Source organism: Pseudophryne corroboree, chromosome 7, assembly GCF_028390025.1.
Source record: "Pseudophryne corroboree isolate aPseCor3 chromosome 7, aPseCor3.hap2, whole genome shotgun sequence".
Taxonomy (NCBI): domain Eukaryota; kingdom Metazoa; phylum Chordata; class Amphibia; order Anura; family Myobatrachidae; genus Pseudophryne; species Pseudophryne corroboree.
In genome coordinates this window covers 384,354,749-384,380,019 of record NC_086450.1, presented here as the reverse complement: position 1 = coordinate 384,380,019, position 25,271 = coordinate 384,354,749, and the positions used below count along the sequence as shown (strand labels likewise).

The following is a 25,271-nucleotide window of genomic DNA, read 5'->3' as shown; positions in this document are numbered from 1 at the left end:
ATTGATTAAGGGGTTGGAGACAATGGACTATAGGGGTCATTACGACCCGATCGCAGCGTGCTTTCGCTCGCAAAGCTGCGACCTGGTCACTATTGTGCATGTGCGGGGGCCGTAATGCGCACGCGCGTCGTTGCCCGGCCACGGACGTCGCTGGGCAACGACGGACGTCACCAGGAAAAGACGAAGGGAACGAAGAAAGTTATCGCAGCGGCGATCGCTTCAAGATTGACAGGCGGTGGGCACTCCTGGGCCGGCAACACAGTGTTCGGAGCCGTTTTCTGGGAGTGGTAAGAAAAACGCAGGCGTGTTTGAATAAATGCAGGAGTGTCCAGGGCGGGTTTTTGATGTCAGAGCCAGGACCGAACAGGCTGGAAATGTTGCAGCTGGTAAGTATGTCTAGACCTACTTAGAAACTGCACACATTTTTTTCCCATAGCAGGGCTGCACAAGCGATCGCAGCCTTGCTATGGGAAACAACCCACCCCCATAGGTGGAGTGTAGTTGATCGCACGGGCTGCAAAAAGCAGCTTCGTGCGATCAAATCGTAATCAGGCCCTATGAGGAGAAGCTTTCTAGGTTAGATATGTTTACACTAGAAATTAAACGATTAAGAGGAGATATGATTAAAATTTACAAATATATAAAGGGGCAATGAGGGTCATTCCGAGTTGATCGCACGTAGCAACTTTTTGCTGCTCGTGTGATCAACTAGACGCCGCCTATGGGGGAGTGTATTTTAGCATAGCAGGGCTGCGAACGCATGTGCAGCCCTACTATGCTAAAAAAGATTCACTCAAAACAACAGTAGCCCTGTGTCACGATCCAGGTAATTCCTTATCAGTATTTACCTTCCAAATGCCTCTTGAGACTGTCCCAGCGTTTCAAGCCTGGATTCCATTTGCCATGTCTGCATGCAGCACGCTGCTTCTCATTGTCTCAAGTCTCTTCACTGTGATTCTGGCAGCTTCATGGTTAAAACTCACATGCAAGTTACAAACAGTCTTTCCCTCCAAGTTCAAACATAGGCGCAGCCATGTTTGTTTTCATCACATGTTACTTTTCAGCCTATCAGCTGCACTCTGGTTTCTGCCTAATTATCCAGCAGCTGCACTCTAGACTCTGCTTAATCAGCCAGCCAATCCCTGTTTCCCAGCTGGTATAAATATCCTGTTCCTGGGCTGGAAAGTTGTCAGTGCTTCAGTTGTCATCCTAGTGAAACAAGTCGCTTCCTATTGTAAAAAGAAAGGAGCATCTAAATCTTTGTGCGCACTATGCTGCTAGTGGTACTAAATCTCAAAAAGAGGTATTCCCAACCCTCCACCACAAGTTAATAGACAAAAAAGTAGAAAGATAGTTCCACCAGCGCAGACAATAGTAAAGAATGGATACTTATTCCAATATTGTTGATGGTATTTGCAACTTTGTTTTTTCTCCCAGTCAGATGTCATAGAATTTGCAAGAGAAAAAATAGAAATACCATAGTGTAATCCGTTTTTTTAATCAAAAAGAATCAACAATCAATTAAAATATCCCTGCAAGGATATTAAGTAAAACAAATAAAACACCGTTTTCACACAGGTTTTTACACTGAACATTAGATTAAAGGCAGCTGGGTATTGGTTGTAATTACCGATGTAATGAGAACTGTGTCACGAGTTCTCAAACAAGCATGCACCAAATACATTCCATATGTGTCAGCAACATGTGAAAACACTTAAAAAAGCTGGGATATCCAAAACTGATCCGTGAGGTGGATAATTACCAGTTCCAGATAAAGAACTGGCAGCGCTCAGTTCTTAAACGCTTTTGGAATCAAAAGAGAGTCCTGGGCTGCAGCTCCAAGTTCCTCCGTTCCGTCCACACTCAGGATCGTCTGGTTCCCCCAGCGGCGGCACCCACGCGTTCCGACCCTCCACGGGGGTCTTTCTCAAGGTAAGCCGTGAAGCAGAATCGGCAAATTGTTGGTATAGGCGGTTACTTAATTTATTACATCTGCTGGATGCAACCGGGAACATAAGGGGTATACGCATTTAATTTAAAACTATCAGATTACCAATGTAGGATTGCCTGTCACATTATAATATAACATGTATGTTAAGACTTTTGTTGTGCATGATTAGAATATAGCTATTTGGCTTTTTCGTGCACTCATCATCCAACTTCATTAGCAGACTGATATGACTAGCTATACTGTTCAAGAGACCGGACTGGTGTGGTAGGCTCAGGGCCGGCAAATCTTGGGGCCTGGTACACTTAAATCTCTACGGGTATCCCCCTGCCCCCCGGGCCACCCTTCCCCCCTTGCCCCCTGACGAACACACCGCTCCCTGCATGTGCCAATACATGTATTGACAAATATTTGATATTAATACCACAGTAATAAATAACGTCAAGAAACTATATATTGCCTTACTAATATATAGGTGTTGCAGAAAGTAAAATGTGCCCCAGGCCTATGGTCTGAACTGGCTATGTGGGAACGGGTTTGGTATATGTGATACCAGCAGTCAGGATGCTGCCAGTCATAATACCGACAGCGGCATCCTGACTGTTTGGATTTCTGACAGGGGTGCAGGTACCACGTTTTTTTAACCCTCCCCGCATCCTAACCCTAAACTCCCCTCCCGGCAGCCTAAATCTAACCCTCTCACAACAGCATAACCCTCCCCCCCGCAGCCTAACCCTAACCCTCCCTGGCATACTTACGTTCGGCATTCTGCAGGTGTCAGGATTCCCCCTTGTCATGAGTGCACTTTCTGGGCAATATTGCACACAAGGTCCCTGGAGAATTTGTTCTCATTTCTTCACATATGCAGAATAAGAGGCCTGATTAAAACCCTAGGGGACCCAAGGCATGGTAATTGTCTGAGATAAACATCCCCCCTCCACACACCTTCCCCCCGTTTGTAAAAGAAATCTGGACCGTAGACAAGCGCCTAATAGCCCCTACACATTTGACAAGTTGCCACGAGGTGCCCGGCGGCCAATACGGACAACCCGGTGGCGGGGAAAGTGAAGTTTCTTCACTCCCTGACGTCACCCAGCCCCATAGCCCTGCATGCTAATATGGACGATATTGTCCACATTTGCTTGCAGGCATAAGTGACCCTACACACTGAGCGATATGAACAATTTCTCGTTCATTACTGAACGAGACTGTTCATATCAGCAGCACACATCGGCCAGTGTGTAGGACCCATTAGATTCATAATAGATGGTCTAGCTCTGTCCGTAACAAATGGTTTGGTCATATACTTTTCCTTGTAACAATAAGGACAGTTGAACAAATATCACTGGAATGTTTGCACTTCTGCGAAAAGTGCTGCTCCAGTGCAAAACTCCATTCATGCTCCTCTCTATTATTACCAGTTATTTATATAGCGCACACCAGGGCCGGATTGGCCATAAAGACCACCGGGAACTTTCCCAGGAGACCGGCAGTCCTGTGGGGCCGATTGATGCCTCTGGCCCCGCCCCCCAGTAGTGAGTCACTCTCATTCTTTCTGACAAGCAGAGACAGCCGGCCGGTGCCTGTCAGCAGCCCGCAGCCTGGAGGAGCTCCCTCTGTGTTTCCACAATCGCAGGAAGAGGCTGTTCTCATGTGAGACAGAGCACCTCCCAGACACCTCTCCCAGCACACTGGTTACTGAAAATCACGCTGCCCATTATTAAATATACCGATGATCAGCGTGACTTTCTTATAGCACCCATCTCCACTCTTTACACGCTGCAGCCGATGTGCTGGAGGCTGGAGCAGAGGAGGCATCTGCACAGATACATCGTTCCTATCTGTGTCTTGGACCTCCGCCCACTGTGTCAGAGCCCCGCCCACTGCTGTGTGTATTGTGGGGCTCAAACAGGGCCGGCCCGACGCATACACGAGCTACGCAGCTGCGTTGAGCGCCGGGCCGTAGAGGGCGCTGCTGCAACAGTGGTGGCTAGCAAGCGGCTCGATCCGCTCCCGGCCACCGCTGCCCGGCGCGCACTGACGTCTCCAGCAGCGGTGTGTATCTGAAATTCGGCGCCGGCCCGTGAGCTAATCAGAGCTCGCGGACCGGCAGCTGAGGCTCCTGATTGGCTGCCGGACCGCGAGCTCTGATTGGCTCACGGCCCGGCGCCGAGTTTCAGATACATACCGCCGCTGGAGACGGAGGGGTAGGAGAGGCGCGCGCTGCCCTCTCCTCCCCTCGCAGCAGCAGCAGGTGAGCAGCACTTTTTTTTTTTCAGGGGAGGAGGCACTGTGGGGACATGTATCAACACTGGGGGCATATTTGGCGCTGTGGGGGCATATCTGGCACTGTGGGAGGCACGGTTGGGGCATGTGTATCAACACTGGGGGCATATCTGGCGCTGTGGGAGGCACTGAGGGGGCATGTATCAGCACTGGGGGCATATCTGGCGCTGTGGGAGGCACTGTGGGGGCATGTGTACTGCACTGGGGGCATATCTGGCGCTGTGGGAGGCACTGTGGGGATGTGTATCAGCACTGTAGGCATATCTGGCACTGTGGGGGCATGTGTAGCAGCACTGTGGGCGTATCTGGCACTGTGGGGGCATGTGTAGCAGCACTGTGGGCATATCTGGCACTGGGGACATATCTGGCACTGTGGGAGGCACTGTGGGGGCATGTGTAGCAGCACTGGGGGCATATCTGGCGCCAGTGGCGGAACTAGCAAGCGGCGGGCCCAGGTGCGACAAAATGCTTTGGGCCCCCCCATCCCATCCAAGTCCACCCCCTCACCCCTTGAGAGGATTTGGTGAGGGGGACCTGCTCAGGGCCAGAGAAATGGATACCTAGCAACAGTGCCGTAACTAGACATTTTAGTACTGTGTGCAAGAAACGGCATTGGAGCCCCACCCCTGCATGCAAAACAGGGGCAGTGCGCGCCGTAGGCGCGCGCAAAAATACATAGTGGCGTGGCTTCGCGGGGAAGGGGTGTGGCCACAAAATAATACCAATTCCTAAAACGGTGCACAGTAGTCTCCATTCTTCAAATTACGCCGCACAGTAGCACCACTACACCAGGTAGAGACCCTTTTACACCTTACAGCGAACAGATTCCTCTTTTTACACATTACGGCAGACAGCGTCCCCTTTTTACACATTACGGCAGACAGCGTCCCCCTTTTTACACATAGCGGCAGACAGCGTCCCCTTTTTACACATAGCGGCAGACAGCGTCCCCTTTTTACACATAGCGGCAGACAGCGTGCCCTTTTTACACATAGCGGCAGACAGCGTGCACTTTTTACACATTACGGCAGACAGCGTACACTTTTTACACATAACGGCAGACAACGTACACTTTTTACACATAGCGGCAGACAGCGTGCCCTTGTTACACATTACGGCAGACAGCGTCCCCCTTTTTATACATTACGGCAGACAGCGTCCCCTTTTTACACATAACGGTAGACAGCGTGCCCTTGTTACACATAGCGGCAGACAGTGTGCACTTTTTACACATTACGGCAGACAGCGTACACTTTTTACACATAACGGCAGACAACGTACACTTTTTACACATAGCGGCAGACAGCGTGCCCTTGTTACACATTACGGCAGACAGCGTGCCCTTGTTACACATTACGGCAGACAGCGTGCCCTTGTTACACATTACGGCAGACAGCGTGCCCTTGTTACACATTACGGCAGACAGCGTGCCCTTGTTACACATTACGGCAGACAGCGTGCCCTTGTTACACATTACGGCAGACAGCGTGCCCTTGTTACACATTACGGCAGACAGCGTGCCCTTGTTACACATTACGGCAGACAGCGTGCCCTTGTTACACATTACGGCAGACAGCGTGCCCTTGTTACACATTACGGCAGGCAGATCCCCCCTTTTTACACGTTGCGGCAGGCAGTCCCCCGTTTTTACACGTTGCGGCAGGCAGATTCCCCATTTTTACACATTACGGCAGGCAGATTCTCCCTTTTTACACATAGCGGCAGGCAGATTCCCCATTTTTACACATTGCGGCAGGCAGATTCCCCATTTTTACACATTGCGGCAGGCAGTCCCCCCTTTTTACACATTGCGGCAGGCAGTCCCCCATTTTTACACATAGCGGCAGGCAGTCCACCCTTTTTACACATTGCGGTAGGCAGTCCCCCATTTTTACACATAGCGGCAGGCAGTCCCAACAAATAAAGAAAGAAAGAGACAGAAAGAAATAAAGAGACAGAAAGAAAGAAAGAAACAAAGAGAAAGAAAGAAAGAAAGTAGAATCATACTTACCCTCTCCGCTGGCTCAGGCTCCTCATGCAGCTTGACGATTCCCGGGCAGTAGACGAGGTGGAGGAGTGAGCCGCAGCAGCGCTGTGTTATTGGTGGAGGCGCTGCTGCTGCTGCCCCCCTGCTTCACTATAGGCTGTTCTCGGAAGACAGCCTATAGTGAAGCAGAGGGGCAGCAGCAGCAGCGCCTCCACCAGTAACAAAGCGCTGCTGCGGCTCCCTCCTTCACCTCCGTCCTCCTCCTTCCCCCGTCCGTGCCGCTGCTCTTCTCCTCTGTGGGCGGCTGTGCGCTGCGGGCAGCGGTTCCCCGCAGCGCACAGTGGCATGTAATGAGTCAGTTTGACTCATTACATGCTTGGGCCCCTGGACAGAGGCGGGCCCCAGTGCAACGCACTGCTTGCCCTGCCGGTAGTTCCGCCTCTGTCTGGCGCTATGGGAGGCACTGTGGGGACATGTATCAGCACTGGGGGCATATCTGGCGCTGTGGGAGGCACTGTGGGGACATGTATCAGCACTGGGGGCATATCTGGCGCTGTGGGAGGCACTGTGGGGATGTGTATCAGCACTGTGGGCATATCTGGCTCTGTGGGGGCATGTGTAGCAGCACTGGGGGCATATCTGGCACTGTGGGGGCATGTGTAGCAGCACTGGGGGCATATCTGGCACTGTGGGGGCATATGTTTCTGCACTGGGGGCATATCTGGCACTGTGGAGATATGTGTATCTGCACTGGGAGCATATCTGGCACTGTGGGGATATATGTATCTGCACTGGGGGCATAGCTGGCACTGTGGGGGGATGTGTATCTGCACTGGGGGCATATCTGGCACTGTGGGGATATGTGTATCTGCACTGGGGGCATATCTGGCACTGTGGGGATATGTGTATCTGCACTGGGGGCATACCTGGCACTGTGGGGATATGTGTATCTGCACTGGGAGCATATCTGGCACTGTGGGGATATATGTATCTGCACTGGGGGCATATCTGGCACTGTGGGGATATGTGTATCTGCACTGGGGGCATATCTGGCACTGTGGGGATATATGTATCTGCACTAGGGGCATACCTGGCACTGTGGGGATATGTGTATCTGCACTGGGAGCATATCTGGCACTGTGGGTACATATGTATCTGCACTGGGGGCATATCTGGCACTGTGGGGATATGTGTATCTGCACTGGGGGCATAGCTGGCACTGTGGGGATATGTGTATCTGCACTGGGGGCATAGCTGGCACTGTGGGGATATGTGTATCTGCACTGGGGGCATATCTGGCACTGTGGGGATATGTGTATCTGCACTGGGGGCATAGCTGGCACTGTGGGGATATGTGTATCTGCACTGGGGGGCATATCTGGCACTGTGGGGGATGTGTATCTGCACTGGGGGCATATCTGGCACTGTGGGGATATGTGTATCTGCACTGGGGGCATATCTGGCACTGTGGGGATATGTGTATCTGCACTGGGGGTATATCTGGTGCTGTGGGGATATGTGTATCTGCACTGGGGGGCATATCTGGCACTGTGGGGATATGTGTATCTGCACTGGGGGTATATCTGGTGCTGTGGGGATATGTGTATCTGCACTGGGGGGCATATCTGGCACTGTGGGGATATGTGTATCTGCACTGGGGGTATATCTGGCACTGTGGGAATATGTGTATCTGCACTGGGGGGCATATCTGGCACTGTGGGGATATGTGTATCTGCACTGGGGGCATAGCTGGCACTGTGGGGATATGTGTATCTGCACTGGGGGTATATCTGGTGCTGTGGGGATATGTGTATCTGCACTGGGGGGCATATCTGGCACTGTGGGGATATGTGTATCTGCACTGGGGGTATATCTGGCACTGTGGGAATATGTGTATCTGCACTGGGGGGCATATCTGGCACTGTGGGGATATGTGTATCTGCACTGGGGGCATAGCTGGCACTGTGGGGATATGTGTATCTGCACTGGGGGTATATCTGGTGCTGTGGGGACATGTGTATCTGGCACTGGGACATCAGTCATCCACTATCTCAATGTCACCCTGCCTCAGTCACCCATTATCTTCCTGTCACCCCTGCCTCACCAGTAATCTATTATCTCCCTGTCACCCACTATCACCCTGTACCACGGGGAGTACAACTGTGTAGCCACACCTCTTTCTTGAAAGACCACACCCCTTTTATCCCATGAAGGGGCGCCAAAATAGATTTTTGCTTACTAAAAAAAATAAGCTTGTTCCGGCCCTGGGCTCAAATCATCTGCAGAGCTGCAGCTGCACAGCCTCTGCCTCTCACTGTGAACTTTGTGAAGTCCTTGACTTCCCTTCTGCGTTATCCCCACTCCCCTTTCAAGGACCTGAACTTCAGATGTCAAAGACCTATGTTCAGATCAGAGGGGGCGGAGCCAGGTACGGAATGGGGGCAGAGCTATCATCAGAGTCAGTGGATGATTCTTCTCAATCACACTGAATGGACTTTACCAGGTACTGAGCATAGAAGCTTTAGCTGTTAAAAGACAGGTAAATTGGTGGGTGGAGGCAGTGCTGGGAATGGCAGACAGACAGTGAACATGGGGACAGTACCTGGCAGCAACGGGCAGTGAAAGTGGGGACAGTAGCAAAGAAAGTAATCTATCAAGTGTGATAAATAGATCGGGCGCTTAAAGGTGCTGTTGCTCAAACAGCTGCTGCTATAAGAATTGGGTTAGTCACCCCCAATTTAAACACAACAAAGGAAAAGAACAATTAGCAGCGCTAATAGATGTATATAAACATGAAAATATAATAGAAGGATTGGGTGCTGATATAAAATAATTTAATCAATTTTGATCATTAACACACTATAAACACGATAAAATATAAAATGGATAATATAATACTAAATAGTATTGGCTAAAAAATTGAGGGATCACAATATTGCTGCCTGCTGTTAATGTAGTCCGTTCCCAATTAATATGGACTGGATAGTGCAATGGATGAACTACTCTGGACTGACGGCGCAGTCTCTGGATGATATTTAGTTACCACTGTTGTACCGCTGGAGGAATTGATGTCCCTTCAAGATGTTAATTGTGGGTCCTCACTGCATCGCGGTGTCTCCTTAGTTGCCAAGGAGTGGTGGTGGTTCAGTTGGATGGAGTGTTCAGAAGGTCCAAATGATAAGCACAATGTCCAGTCCTGGTCCGGATAACGTGGCAGCAAATTTCCAATAGGTGATAGCCCCCAAAAGATTGGTCCCTCCAATCCTTCTATTATATTTTCATGTTTATATACATCTATTAGCGCTGCTAATTGTTCTTTTCCTTTGAAAGTGGGGACAGTACCTGGCAGCAGCGGGCAGTGAAAGTGGGGACAGGAGCTGGGAGTTGCGGGCAGCAAAAGTGGGGACAGGATCTGGGAGTGTCAGGCAGCGAAAGTGGGGACAGGATCTGGGAGTGGCGGGCAGTGAAAGTCGGGACAGGAGCAGGGAGTGTCGGGCAGTGAAAGTAGGGACAAGATCTGGGAGTGGCAGGCAGTGAAAGTGGGGACTTGAACATGGAGTGTCGTAGGCAGTGAAAGTGGGGATGAGAGCTGGCAGCTGCGAGCAGTGAAAGTGGGGACAGGAGCTGGGAGCGACGGGCAGTGAAAGTGGGGACTAAAGCTGGGTGTTGCGGGCAGTGAAAGTGGGGACAGGAGCTGGCAGTGGTGGGCAGTGAAGTGGGGACAGGAACTGGCAGCGGCTGGCAGTGAAAGTCGGGACAGGATCTGGGAGTGTCGGGCAGTGAAAGTCGGGACAGGAGCTTGAAGTGTTGGGCAGTAATAGTGGAGACAGGATCTTGGAGTGGTAGCCAGTTAAAATCGGGACATGAACTTGGAGTGTCGGTCAGTGAAAGTGGGGACTTGAACATGGAGTGTCGTAGGCAGTGAAAGTGGGGACAAGAGCTGGCAGCGGTGGGCAGTGAAAGTGGGGACAGGAGCTGGGAGTGACGGGCAGTGAAAGTGGGAACTAAATTAAGAGCTGCAGGCAGTGAAAGTGGGGACATGTTCTGGGAGTGGCAGGCAGCGAAAGTGGGGACAGGATCTGGGAGTGACAAGCAGTGAAAGTGGGGACTTGAACATGGAGTGTTGTAGGCAGTGAAAGTGGGGACAGGAGCTTGGAGTGTCGGGCAGTTAAAGTGGGGACATGAACATGGAGTGGCGGGCAGTGAAAGTGAGGACAGGAGCTTGGAGTGGCGGGTAGTGAAAGTAAGGACAGGAGCTTGGAATGTCAGGCAGTGAAAGTGAGGACAGGAGCTGGCAGCGGGAACAGGAGCTGGGAGCAGTGGGCAGTGAAAGTGGGGACAGGAGCTGGGAGCGTCGGACAGTGAAAGTGGGGACAGGAGCTGGGAGCGACGGACAGTGAAAGTGGGGACTAAAGCTGGGTGTTGCAGGCAGTGAAAGTCGGGACAGGAGCTGGCAGCGGTGGGCAGTGAAGTGTGGACTGGAGCTGGCAGCGGCGGGCAGTGAAAGTGGGGACAGAAGCTGGGAGCGACGGACAGTGAAAGTGGGGACAGGAGCTGGCAGCGGCGGGCAGTGAAAGTGGGAACTGGAGTAGGGAGTTGCGGGCAGTGATAGTGGGGACAGGAGCTGGCAGCAGTGGGCAGTGATAGTGGGAACTGGAGCTGGTAGCAACGGGCAGTGAAAGTGGGGACAGGAGCTGGGGGCAACGGAGAGTGAAAGTGGGGCCTGGAGCTGGCAGCGGCGAGCAGTGATAGTGGGGACAGCAGCTGGGAGCAACGGACAGTGAAAGTGGGGACTGGAGCTGGCAGCGGCGGTCAGTGATTGTGGGGACAAGAGCTGGGAGCGACGACCAGTGAAAGTGTGGACTGGAGCTGGCAGCGGCAGGCAGTGATAGTGGGGACTGGAGCTGGGAGCGAAGGCCAGTGAAAGTGTGGACTGGAGCTGGCAGCGGCGGCCAGTAAAAGTGGGGACAGAAGCTGGGAGCGACGGACAGTGAAAGTGGGGACTGGAGTTTGGCAGCAGCGGGCAGTGAAAGTGGGGACAAGACCTAGGGGCAACGGCCAGTGAAAGTGGGGACAGGAGCTGGCAGTGACGGGCAGTGAAAGTGGAAACTGGAGTAGGGAGTCGCGGCCAGTGATAGTGGGGACTGGAGCTGGCAGCTGCGGGCAGTGATAGTGGGAACTGGAGCTGGCAGCTGCGGGCAGTGATAGTGGGAACTGGAGCAGGTAGCGGCGAGCAGTGATAGTGGTGACAGGAGCTGGAAGCGACGGGCAGTGAAAGTGGGGACTTAAGCTGGCAGCGGCGAGCAGTGATAGTGGTGACAGGAGCTGGGAGAGACGGACAGTGAAAGTGGGGACTGGACCTGGCAGCGGCGGCCAGTGATTGTGGGGACAAGAGCTGGAGGGACGAACAGTGAAAGTAGGGGCAGGAGCTGGCAGCGACGGGCAGTGAAAGTGGGAACTGGAGCATGTAGTTGCGGACAGTGATAGTGGAGACAGGAACAGGGAATGTCGGGCAGTGAAAGTGGGGAGATGAGCTGAGATTGGTGGGCAGTTAAAATCGGGACAGGAGCTTAGAGTGTGTTAGGCAGTGAAAGTGGGGACTTGAACATAGAGTGTTGCGGGCAGTGAAAGTGGGGACAGGAGCTGGGAATGACGGGCAGTGAAAGTGGGGACAAGAGCTGGAACAGCAGGCAGTGAAAGTGGGGACAGGAGCTGGGAGTGGCAGGTAGTGAAAGCCGGGTCATGAGCTGGGATTGGTGAAAGTGGGGACATTAGGTGGGAATAGCAGCTTTACCCTCTTCGCCATGTTTCTTTCTGTCCCCCTCATGTACTAAGCAGTGATAAAAGTGGAGAAGTGAGCCACTGGAGAAGTTGCCCATGACAACCAATCAGCAGCTCTGTATACTTTTATAGTATGCAAATTATAAATGTTACGTCAATACTGATTGGTTGCCAAGGACAACTTCTCCATTTTCTCTCTTCTTCACTTTTATCACTGCTTAGTACATGTCCCCTTGTAGCATGTTAAAATGTCAGTAAAAATGCTGTCAGTAAATTTTAATAACATGGTCAGTAGAAATACTTTTTAAGGGTTGGCTGAATGTTGTCCAAAGGAAGATAAACTATTCTATTTAAGAGAGACTCCATCGCAGCGATTTTCTGCTTAATGCGCATGCGCAATGTTCGCACTGCGACTGCGCCAAGTAAATTTGCTATGCAGTTAGGAATATTACTCACGTTTTTTTCATCGTTCTGTTGATCGTAATGTGATTGACAGGAAGTGGGTGTTTCTGGGCGGAAACAGGCCGTTTTAGGGGCGTGTGGGAAAAAACGCTACCGTTTCTGGGAAAAACGCGGGAGTGGCTGGAGAAACGGAGGAGTGTCTGGGCGAACGCTGGGTGTGTTTGTGACGTCAAACCAGGAACGACAAGCACTGAACTGATCGCACTGGCAGAGTAAGTCTCGAGCTACTCAGAAACTGCACAGAGATGTCTTATCGCAATATTGCGAATCTTTCGTTCGCAATTTTAAGATGCTAAGATTCACTCCCAGTAGGCGGCGGCTTAGCGTGAGTAAATCTGCTAAAAACAGCTTGCGAGCGAACAACTCGGAATGACCACCCATGTACGCAAGTATAGAACAGTTTTAAAGGGACACCATATTTTTATTTGCCTTTGGCGCCATCAGCCCTAGCTATGCCTCTACTTGTGATGCACTCTAGGGGTAACTAGGTGGAGTTTCACCCCAAATTGTTATTGTTTTCATTTTATATTAATGTATAGATATCCTCCATTAGTTAAAACTTAACATTTTATAATGCCATTTTAGAAGGGTGTATCACCCAAAATTAATTGCTCAGCAAATATTTTGTAATAAAGGAAATAAGTGAAAAAGTAAGAGAAAGGTGTGGTTTAACATTTTTCACTTCCTTTGTGCCCTTATATTTCTTCCTGACGTTTTTTCGTTATATCAGCCATAAACCGTTTCCATAGTGTAATATCAGGATTTTTTTTTAAGGTCTATTTGTTGTAAATGATGTGGGAAATTGAACCTATCCCCAAACAGTTGACAACAGCTTCCCTTACTTGTGTGCGGAGGATTTTATTTAAATTGTTATCCTGTTATGTTATGCTCCCCATATAAAGTTATAAACATACCATTTCTCCAGGTATAGTGAAGTACTAATCCCATCTACTTTGATGTTGGCTCCGCCTACAGTTGATGTGGTGCTGCCCACATGAGGCCACTTTCAGGAATATTTCCAGGGCCACTTTTAGTTCCCAATCCGCCCCTGGCGCACACATATTCCGCAGCGCTTTACAGAGAATATTTGGCCATTCACATCAGTCCCTGCCCCAGTGGAGCTTACATTGTATATTCCCTACCACATGTACACGCACACACATTCATGCTAGGGTTCATTTTTGTTGGGAGCCAATTATCCTAACAATATATTTTTGGATTGTGGGGGGAAACCGGAGTACCCAGAGGAAACCCACACAAGTATGGGGAGAATATAAAAACTCTGCACAGTTAGGGCCATGGTGGGAATCGAACCCATGACATCAGTGCTGTGAGGCAGTAATGCTAACCATTACACGTCTGTACTGCCCTATATTACAGACTTGCCTACCCTCCCGCATTCAGCGGGAGGCTCCCGTTTTTCCCTTGAGCCTCCCGCTGCCCCGCAAACCTTGCTATGACTCCCTGTTTTTACAGGTCCCTGTGATAAACTGGACTGCGTATGCGCGAGTCGGCAAATGCCGGGGAGCGGGGCCTGCACAGGAGACATCACTGCCGTCAATGTGGGCAGCTGAGGCTGTCAGTGCAGAGCCTATCTGAGCGGAGGCTGGCTCATCACTGCAGCCAGCATCAGTACGAGACAGGAGCTGCAGAGACTGGATCAGAGTTTGTGCACAAAGCGGGGTTAGCAATGCCGGGAGGCAATGTGTTAGAAAGGCACTCTCCTCTCCCTGCTCAGCAACTATCAGCTGTAAAGACCTTCAGTGCTGATACCCCCTCAGAGACAGTTTTTACTGGTACAGCAGCGGCAGCCATCCCATAGCCGAGGCACTGTCCCTCATGCAAGCACCCGCAGCCTGTGATCCCCACCCTCTCCTCAGAGACAGGAAACTGTTTTTTTCCTGATAAAGCAGCAGCACAGTCCAGAAGTCGAGGCCCCGCCCCTCTCACAGGCTCCTCCCATGCAATTACCCGTCCTCCACCACCAACTATGAGGATCCAGCACAGACTCAGAGTTCCTGCAGGTAAGGGCTCTGTGCAGTCACCATTTTCAATGCTTAGTCAAGTCTAGTAAAAATCATATCTCCTATATAATAGCCCTGTGACTCTGTGTCTGGACATCTAACGCTGGGCATGGCTAGGAGCTCTCATTGGGTTAGCAGCAGGCCTATCACACCCAGTCCACAGCTGATTGGCCGAGAAACGCCCTCCCACACAGGTTACATCCAATGGGAGGCTCTGCCCTTTGGCTGCTGTGTTTTCACTGACCAGGATTAGTAATGGGGCTGATGGAGCTGCAGCTCCAGCCCCACACCCCAAAATAGACCCCCTGCATCTGCAGCAACACACCTTCCAACACTTTACACATAAACATTGTTACACATTCGAAAAGGGGGCGTGGCCACGGGTACAGCTCCGTGGCCACGCCCCTTTTCGTATACGTTCAATGGAAGCTTGGAGAGCCAGAAATCGGTACAGACCATAAAAAAAAGGGACTGTACCTGCCAAAAAGGTGCAGCTGGAGGCTATGCTGCTGCATCTGCAGCAAGTCTCTGCGCTGTAGATAGGGAAAACAAAACACTTTTACTGCAGCGTCCTATGACCTGCTGTCAGTCCGCCTGCCCCCTCCGCCATCAACAATCCCCACTCCCTAGCCGCACCGCAGGTGGAACACAAGCTGCTGCGGCCACCGGCATAGATGTGTATGAAAGCGGAAGGTTTTCAAAGCCCTCCCTGCGCCGCATACTCTCTGCGCCCCGGAGCCTCCTCTGCGCGTGATGTCACAGAAGTGCCTCCCCACCACAGGCGCGCCCAGATCCCCACAGGCCCTGACTCCGCAACACAGCACCTGTGCTGCCGGCCTGGAAGCCCCGAGATGGCTAATGTAACGGATAGAATGGGTGATATCACGGAGGGTAATGTCTGGACGCTGAATCAATGTAAAAGGTGACAGTGCTGCGCAGTGCAGTGGCTGTGCAATCAGGGCCGGTGCTACGGTGTTTGGGGCCCTCTACAAACTATAAATTTGCACCCTTGCATACTTTACAAACGAACAGCGCACATAATACCCAATGTAGTAGAGACACTTACACATGTAACGTCCCCTGTACCAGAGACGCTTACACATATAACGCCCCCTGAACCAGTGACGCTTACACATCTCTTGCCCCCCTGTACCAGTGATGCTTACACAAGTAACACCCCATGTAGCAGTGACGCTTACACACGTAACGTCTCCTGTACCGGTGACGCTTACACACGTAACGCTCCCTGTACCAGTGACGCTTACACACGTAACACCCCCTGCACCAGTGCCACTTACACACGTAACACCCCCCTGTACCATTGACGCTTACACACGTAATGCCCCCCTGTAGCAGTGCTGCTTACACACGTAATGCCCCCCTGTAGCAGTGCTGCTTACACACGTAACGCCCCTGTAGCAGTGCCGCTTAGACACGTAACGCCCTCTGTACCAGTGCCGCTTAAACACGTAACGCCCTCTGTACCAGTGCTGCTTACACACGTAACGCCCCCCCTGTACCAGTGACGCTTACACACGTAACGACCCCTGTACAGTGCCACTTACACACGTAATGCCCCCTGTAGCAGTGACGCTTACACACGTAACGCCCCCTGTACCAGTGACGCTTACATATGTAATGCCCCCTGTAGCAGTGACGCTTACACACGTAACGCCCTCTGTACCAGTGCGCTTAGACATGTAACGCCCCCTGTAACAGTGACGCTTACACACGTAACGCCCTCTGTACCAGTGCCGCTTACACACGTAATGCCCCCTGTAGAAGTGACGCTTACACACTAACGCCCCCTGTAGCAGTGATGCTTACACACGAAATGCCCCCTGTGGCAGTGACGCTTACACACGTAAAGCCCCCCCCTGTACCAGTGACGCTTACACGCGTAATGCCCCCTGTAGCAGTGCCGCTTAGACATGTAATGCCCCCCTGTACCAGTGACGCTTACACACGTACCGCCCCCTGTACCAGTGCCGCTTACACACGTAACGCCGCCTGTACCAGTGCCACTTACACACGTAACACCCCCTGTAGCAGTGCCGCTTACACACGTAACACCCCCGTAGCAGTGCCGCTTACACACGTAACACCCCCTGTAGCAGTGCCGCTTACACACGTAACGCCCCCTGTACCAGTGCCGCTTCCACCCCCTGTACCAGTGACGCTTACACACGTAACGCCCCCTGTATCAGTGACACTTACACACGTAATACCCCCTGTACCAGTGACGCTTACACACGTAACGCCTCCTGTACCAGTGACCCTTACACACGTAACGCCTCCTGTACCAGTGACGCTTACACACATTATGCAGCAGTCACACATACACACAAATACACACACAACATACACATATATATATATATATATATAAACACACATACATACTGTACATACATTACACACATACACAGTCACACATATATACAGTATACACAGACACTGTATATACACACACACTCACTCTCTTTCCAGACACTTATCTCATGAAGTCTGGCTGGCCGAAACTGTAGGAGCTCATCCTCCTGTTGCAGCATGGTCCCGTCTAGCTCCGCTCCTTATTCCCATCCAGCTCCACCCCCTTTGGATCCCGTCCGGCCACTGAATGTCACACGGGAGGGGAGGGGGAGAGGAGGCTTTGTGCTGCCGGCGCCGAGGGGGAGAGGAGGTTTTGTGCTGCCGGCGCCGCTGCATGTGTGACAGCAGCTGGCAGCAGCAGCAGGGACAGCAGCAGCAGCTCAGCACAGGGATGCAGAGCAGGAAGAACGCCTCTCCTTCCTGGTGCCTCCCTGCACTGCATCCCTTTGCTGAACGGCTAGCGCCGGCCCTGTGTGCAGTGTCACTGACACTGCACAGCACTCTCACCTTTTACATTGATTCAGCCAGTCACACAGTTCTGCCAGCCAGTCACTATTGTTAGCACCAGTGTCCCAACGCGCGGCATTACAGGGAAGTAGACGCACTAAAAAAACTACAACTCCCAGCAAACCTTAGCGCCAGAGCATTCCGGCCCTTAGGGCTGCTGGGAGCTGTAGTTTATTGCGTACATCTTCTTCCCTGTAATGCGGCGCGTTGGGACACCGGCCCAAACAATAGTGACTGCCTGCTGTGTGAGTCTCTGGGAGAGCCACTGCCAAAGGGAGGAAAGCAGCTTAGCTGCTGACAGGAGGAGAAGCAGGATAAGCATTACCCGCCCCTCCCCGACTCACAGTACCTCTGGGCCCCATCCGCGGCACTCCCACACACCCCCTCCAGCACCTGCGGTAGCACCGGACCCCCTCCCCTACTCGCAGCAAACCCGCCCCTCCCGCCGCACCACCACATCCGCCCATCCCCCACCCGGAGCACCCCTGCAACTGCTTCTCCCCCAACCGCAGTGGCTCCGGACCACCACCCGCGGCACCCATGCACCCTCCCCCACCTGCGGCACCACCGCACCAGCCCGTCCCCCACCTGCGGCACCACCACAACCGCCCCTCCCGCGGCACCCCAGGATCCCATCCGCCTCTTCCCCGCACCCCCTACTCCCCCAACCAAAGCACCTACTAGGTGATTCACCAGGCCCTGGGTGCGCTGTTCACACCGTTGCAATGGGCTTCCATCCCTTAACCATTGCACGCCCCTTTGTCCGTGCAATATTTAACCACTCACACAATTATGATTGGATGTAATACTCCATATAATAAAAATATTGCATGCCACAAGGATGTGCAAGGGTTAAGGTGGCGTAGCCCCTTACGACGGTCTGAAGAGCACCCGTAGGGCGCGATGAATCACCTAGTTGGCAATATATGGGCTCAGTATTTTTCCATTAAAATGACATTAGTTAGGTCTGAAATTTACCCAGCTCCCCTGCAAGGGCAGTAAGGCACAGAGGCGCCTTGCTGGAGAGGCACCATCCCCTCTCAGGATGAGGTCAGGATGCCGCACACAGGGAGAAGATTGGTGCTAGAATGCCGACATTGGATGAAATGTTTGCCCCGGAAGGCCGACACCTGCATCACAAATGTAAGTGTGAGAGTACTGTTAGTGTTAAGCCGCTGGGTGGCGGAGGTTAGGTTTAGGCACAGGGAGAGTTAGGGTTAGGCTGCGGAGAGAGGAGGGGTAGGTTTAGGGTAGATGCTAGATCCAAGTGGCCTAAGGGACCTATGACATCAGGGGGAGGAGCCACACCACCAGGGGGAGGAGCTAGGCCAGCGGGATAGTTCTACTATCCACGCCACCAACTATTACCTTTAGTAAACCAGTGGCGAGCGGAGCGAGCCACCGAGCCCGAAGCGTGGCGAGCGAAGTAAGCCCGCAAGGGTACTTTTCGGGTACCCTTTTCGGGTGTGGCTCCTCCTCCTGGTGATGTGGCTCCGCCCCCTGGTGACTTCAAAGGTCCCTTAACCCACTCTGATTTTGAACCAACCGTAGGTTTAGGCACCCACAGGGAGAGTTAGGGTTAGGCTGCAGGGGGGGGGGGGGGTAGGCTTAGGCACCCACAGGGAGAGTTAGGGTTAGGCTGCGTAGGGGGGTAGGCTTAGGCACCCACAAGGAGAGTTAGGGTTAGGCTGCGGAGGGGGGGGGGTAGGTTTAGGCACCCACAGGGAGAGTTAGGGGTTAGGCTGCGGAGAGTGGGGGAAGCAGGCTTAGGCACCCACAGGGAGAGTTAGGGTTAGGCTGCGTGGGGGGGGGATAGGCTTAGGCACCCACAGGGAGAGTTAGGGTTAGGCTGCGGAGGGGGCGGGTAGGTTTAGGCACCCACAGGGAGTTATGGTTAGGCTGCGGAGGGGGGGGGGGGTAGGTTTAGGCACCCACAGGGAGAGTTAGGGGTTAGGCTGCGGAGAGGGGGGGGTAGGTTTAGGCACCCCCAGTTAGGGTTAGGCTGTGCCCCAAGAAGGTTAGGGTTAGGCTGCAGGGAGGGCAGGGGGGTTAGGTGTAGGCACTCCCATGGAGGGTTAGGCCTCGGTGGAGAGGGTTAGGTTTAGGCTGTGGGGAGGGAGCTTAGGTTTAGGCACCACGAGGGAGGATTTGGGTTAGACTACGGTGGAGGGGCAGGGTTAGGGTTAAGTTGTATGAAGGGAGGGTAAGAGGGGTATTGGGGGTGTGTATATAGAATTACCTAGACCCTGTTTGGATTCTCCCAATGGGGGTGCCGTGGTCGGCCTTCTGACCGCCGGCATCCCAACCATCAGCAAAGCATATCATACACCCCCACTCTGTTGCTATTCACTGCTTTGCCTGTCAATCTATATGACAGGCAGCAGCATCAAGGTGCTTTAGTATCGATCCACCACTGCTGCTGTCACTGCTGCTGTAGATAGGATTTTTTTTTCTAGTAGCCAAGGCACATATACTACTACTGTTCATTACTGGTGTAATCTGAGTGCACACACTACTGTTATCTCTGGAGTAACTCAGGTGCATATACTACTGTTCTCTCCAGGTGTATCTCAGGCGCATATACTACTGCTCTCTCCAGGTATATCTCAGGCATATATACTACTACTCTCTCCAGGTGTATCTCAGGCGTATATACTACTGCTCTCTCCAGGTGTATCTCAGGCACATATACTACTGTTCTCTCCAGGTGTATCTCAGGCGTATATACTACTGCTCTCTCCAGGTGTATCTCAGGCACATATACTACTGCTCTCTCCAGGTGTATCTCAGGCACATATACTACTGTTCTCTCCTGGTGTAACCCAGGCGCATATACTACTGTTCTCTCCAGGTGTATCTCAGGCGTATATACTACTGCTCTCTCCAGGTGTATCTCAGGCACATATACTACTGCTCTCTCCAGGTATATCTCAGGCATATATACTACTACTCTCTCCAGGTGTATCTCAGGCGTATATACTACTGCTCTCTCCAGGTATATCTCAGGCATATATACTACTGCTCTCTCCAGGTATATCTCAGGCATATATACTACTACTCTCTCCAGGTGTATCTCAGGCGTATATACTACTGCTCTCTCCAGGTGTATCTCAGGCACATATACTACTGCTCTCTCCAGGTATATCTCAGGCATATATACTACTACTCTCTCCAGGTGTATCTCAGGCGTATATACTACTGCTCTCTCCAGGTATATCTCAGGCATATATACTACTGCTCTCTCCAGGTATATCTCAGGCATATATACTACTACTCTCTCCAGGTGTATCTCAGGCACATATACTACTGCTCTCTCCAGGTATATCTCAGGCATATATACTACTGCTCTCTCCAGGTGTATCTCAGGCGTATATACTACTGCTCTATCCAGGTGTATCTCAAGGAACATATACTACTGTTCTCTCCAGGTGTAACCCAGGCACATATACTACTGCTCTCTCCAGGTGTATCTCAGACATATATACTACTGCTCTCTCCAGGTATATCTCAGGCATATATACTACTACTCTCTCCAGGTGTATCTCAGGCGTATATACTACTGCTCTCTCCAGGTATATCTCAGGCATATATACTACTGCTCTCTCCAGGTATATCTCAGGCATATATACTACTACTCTCTCCAGGTGTATCTCAGGCGTATATACTACTGCTCTCTCCAGGTGTATCTCAGGCACATATACTACTGCTCTCTCCAGGTATATCTCAGGCATATATACTACTACTCTCTCCAGGTGTATCTCAAGCGTATATACTACTGCTCTCTCCAGGTGTATCTCAGGCACATATACTACTGCTCTCTCCAGGTGTATCTCAGGCACATATACTACTGCTCTCTCCAGGTGTATCTCAGGCACATATACTACTGCTCTCTCCAGGTGTATCTCAGGTGTATATACTACTGCTCTCTCCAGGTGTATCTCAGGCACATATACTACTGCTCTCTCCAGGTATATCTCAGGCATATATACTACTACTCTCTCCAGGTGTATCTCAGGCGTATATACTACTGCTCTCTCCAGGTGTATCTCAGGCACATATACTACTACTCTCTTCAGGTGTATCTCAGGCACATATACTACTACTCTCTTCAGGTGTATCTCAGGCATATATACTAATGCTCTCTCCAGGTATATCTCAGGTGCATATACTACTGTTCTCTCCAGGTGTATCTCAGGCATACAGTATATACTACTGCTCTCTCCAGGTGTATCTCAGGTGTATATACTACTGCTCTCTCCAGGTATATCTCAGGCATATATACTACTACTCTCTCCAGGTGTATCCCAGGCGTATATACTACTGCTCTCTCCAGGTATATCTCAGGCATATATACTACTGCTCTCTCCAGGTGTATCTCAGGCACATATACTACTGCTCTCTCCAGGTATATCTCAGGCATATATACTACTACTCTCTCCAGGTGTATCTCAGGCGTATATACTACTGCTCTCTCCAGGTATATCTCAGGCATATATACTACTGCTCTCTCCAGGTGTATCTCAGGCACATATACTACTGCTCTCTCCAGGTATATCTCAGGCATATATACTACTACTCTCTCCAGGTGTATCTCAGGCGTATATACTACTGCTCTCTCCAGGTATATCTCAGGCGTATATACTACTACTCTCTCCAGGTGTATCTCAGGCACATATACTACTGTTCTCTCCTGGTGTAACCCAGGCGCATATACTACTGCTCTCTCCAGATGTATCTCAGGCGCATATACTACTGCTCTCTCCAGGTGTATCTCAGGCACATATACTACTGCTCTCTCCAGGGGGTATATTTACTAAAATTCGTATTTGTGCCGATTTGGAGGGAGATTCATCACGAATGACATCGAATGTGTTATTGTGCAACTTTTTGAATTTATTACGCCTCATTTACTAAGCTGCCGTATTTTACATTTTCGTATTTTCCGATGTCGATGTCATTCGTATTTTTTGGCAGTGTTTTACGGGAGTGAACAGTAAAACACTGCCGACATTACAGCAATGAAACTCGGCCGGATCTGTGAGATCCGTGCAGGGTTTCATTGTGCATCTTTAAAAAAAATAAAAATAGTTTAAATTCGGGAAAAAAAATGCGTGGGGTCCCCCCTCCTAAGCAAAACCAGCCTCGGGCTCTTTGAGCCAGTCCTGGTTGAAAAAATATGGGGGAAAAAAATGTCAGGGGTTCCCCCATATTTCAACAACCAGCACCGGGCTCTGCGCCTGGTCCTGGTTCCAAAAATACGGGGGACAAAAAGCGTAGGGGTCCCCCGTATTTTTGAAACCAGCATCGGCTCCACTACCCAGGTACATAATGCCACAGCCGGGGGACACTTTTAAACTGGTCCCTGCGGCCCTGGCATTACATACCCAACTAGTCACCCCTGGCCGGGGTACCCTGGAGGAGTGGGAACCCCTTAAATCAAGGGGTCCCCCCCTCCAGCCACCCAAGGGCCAGGGGTGAAGCCCGAGGCTGTCCCCCCCATCCAAGGGCGGCGGATGGGGGGCTGATAGCCTTGTGTAAAAAAAGAGAATATTGTTTTAAGTAGCAGTACTACATATCCCAGCAAGCCTCCCCGGCAAGCTGGTACTTGGTGTCAAAGTCGAAAAATATTGTAATGCATACATCATGTACTAACCACACACACATGCCCGCTGCGCGTGCACTTGTTCCGCCGTGCGTGCACATATCCGCAATTTGCGTATGATCGCTCCCGCGATCCTGCGCGTGGTATGGGTATTTACGGCGGAGTTTGTGAGCGCGTAGAGGGTTATCAGAACATTACATATTTAACAGAAATAGTGCACATTGTACACATAGCCCCCCTGCACCACATCAGCAAGTATCAACAGTTTAAATGATTCCAGGACTAAGGGATTCGCCTTTGCATGATAGGAAGGGACAGACTAAGGTTATAAGGTGATGTCTAGTATCCAGCTGTAGGGTATTTTAAGGGTAACATTCCGGTGTTGGTTAGAGAAAGATCGCATGTTCCTGCGTATAATTATGTGCAGAAGTAGAATATAGATATAAACTGTATTTACTGTATATTATGTATGCGGCGGGAATCCAGAGGAGACCACCCACAAGAACAGTTGGGAAAGACATCGCCCACCTTTTCAAATCAACCTATGACCTCTCCTGTAATGTAAAGATGCATCTCTGTGTCCAATGAACAAAGGGATTACAGTAACCATTGTATTGTTTATGGAAGTTGTGTATAAAAAGCCTGTTGTTGCCTGGCCGGTCAGAAGACTCTGAACGCTATCTACCTGATGAGTGGAGGACTGGTCCAGGTTGCGCAAGCGAATATTATCCCGTATGTACATTGACTGTAGCCATTACTCTGTTGTAGATTTATCTTGTTAGCCTTGTAGTGTATAATTTGTATTGTTATCCCCTTTTCAAATAATCCACTGTGGTGTTAGAACCCAGCGGTTAACTACAAATCGGTGTGGTGTCCTCATTTCCCTGCTAGGGTTTAAAGCGTATTTAATTGTATAAGGTTTAAGAGTGTATTGATAAGGTGTACACACTGCGGGTACTTTATACCGTCAGCGCTGCGTAAGGTTTAAGGTATGACATCATTGCATTGCATTACTAATAATGTTTAAAGTGTATCAAGAGTGTGTGCGCACGCTGTGCGTACTTTGTACCCCAGCGCGGCGTGTGTACGCTAAGTCCGTACAAAGTATGGGACTCTGTACGCAAATAGCGTACAAAGTGCGTAGAGTGTATCTTAAGTATAGCGGCCGCAGCGGCTCCATGGTAAGAGTGTGTATAAAGGTATAGCTTTATGGTGTAACATAATATCGACATTATCATTGGAGAACCACAAGTACCAGCATGCGGTGGAAAATCGGGCCCGCTGGTACCTGTAGTACTACTACTAAAAAAATACCCAACAAAAAATAGAACACACACACCGTGATAGTATAAGTTTATTACATACATGCACACCTCCAAACATACATACTTACCTATGTTCACACGTGGCTCGGTCCTCTTCTCCATGTAGAATCCTAGGGGTACCTGTGAAAAAATTTTTACTCACATAATCCAGGGTATCTTCTTTCCTTTGTATAATCCACGTACTTTGCAAAATAAAAAACGGAAACCCGACCACGCACTGAAAGGGGTCCCATGTTTTCACATGGGACCCCTTTCCCAGACTGCCAGGACCCCCCCGACTACTGTCAAAGAGGGTCCCTTCTGCCAATCGGGGAGCGCCATGTCGTGGCACCCTCCTGATTGGCTGTGTGCTCCTGTAGTGTCTGTGAGGCAGCACACGGCAGAGATACAATGTAGTGCCTATGCGCTCCATTGTAACCAATGGTGGGAACTTTGCGGTCAGCGGTTGACCGCCGAAAGTAACCTCACTGCTGACCGCAAAGTTCCCATCATTGGATACAATGGTGCGCCTATGCGCTACATTGTATCTACACTGCACAGCCTCACTGACACTACAGGAGGTCACAGCCAATCAGGAGGGTGCCACGATGTGGCGCTCCCTGATTGGCTGAAGGGACCCTCTTTGACAGGAGTCAGGGGGGGTCCCGGCAGACGGGGAAAGGGGTCCCATGTTTACACATGCGTGGATCGGGTATGCGGTTTGTTTTTTTGCCAAGTACGTGGATTATTTAAAAAGGAAACGACACACTGGATTTAGGTGAGTATAATTTATTTTCAGGTACCCTGGAATCGACGTCGAGACGTGGGCCGAGTCGGCATCTGAACATAGGTAAGTATGTGTGTGTCGGAATGTATGTAATAAAATTTGTACTTTCAAGGTGTGTGTGTCCTGTTTTTATTTGGGTATTTTTTTTGCAGAAGAACTATAGGTACCAGCGGGCCCGTTTAACCCCCGCATGCTGGTGCTTGTGGTTCT

General features: G+C 50.9%; 1 protein-coding gene across 2 annotated transcripts in view; it reads left to right on the top strand.

The window, feature by feature from the left end:
• Nucleotides 1-25,271, top strand: part of LOC134945364 (interleukin-4 receptor subunit alpha-like) — a 143,785-nt gene that overhangs the window by 23,686 nt on the left and 94,828 nt on the right. Inside the window, exon 1 of one of the 2 annotated variants that reach the window (XM_063934583.1) lies at nucleotides 1,792-1,932. The exons of the other annotated variant lie outside the window; for it this stretch is intronic. The gene's annotated coding sequence lies outside the window, so the exon portion shown is untranslated. Of the gene's footprint in view, nucleotides 1-1,791; nucleotides 1,933-25,271 lie in introns of those variants that run through there. 2 annotated transcript variants of the gene reach the window in all.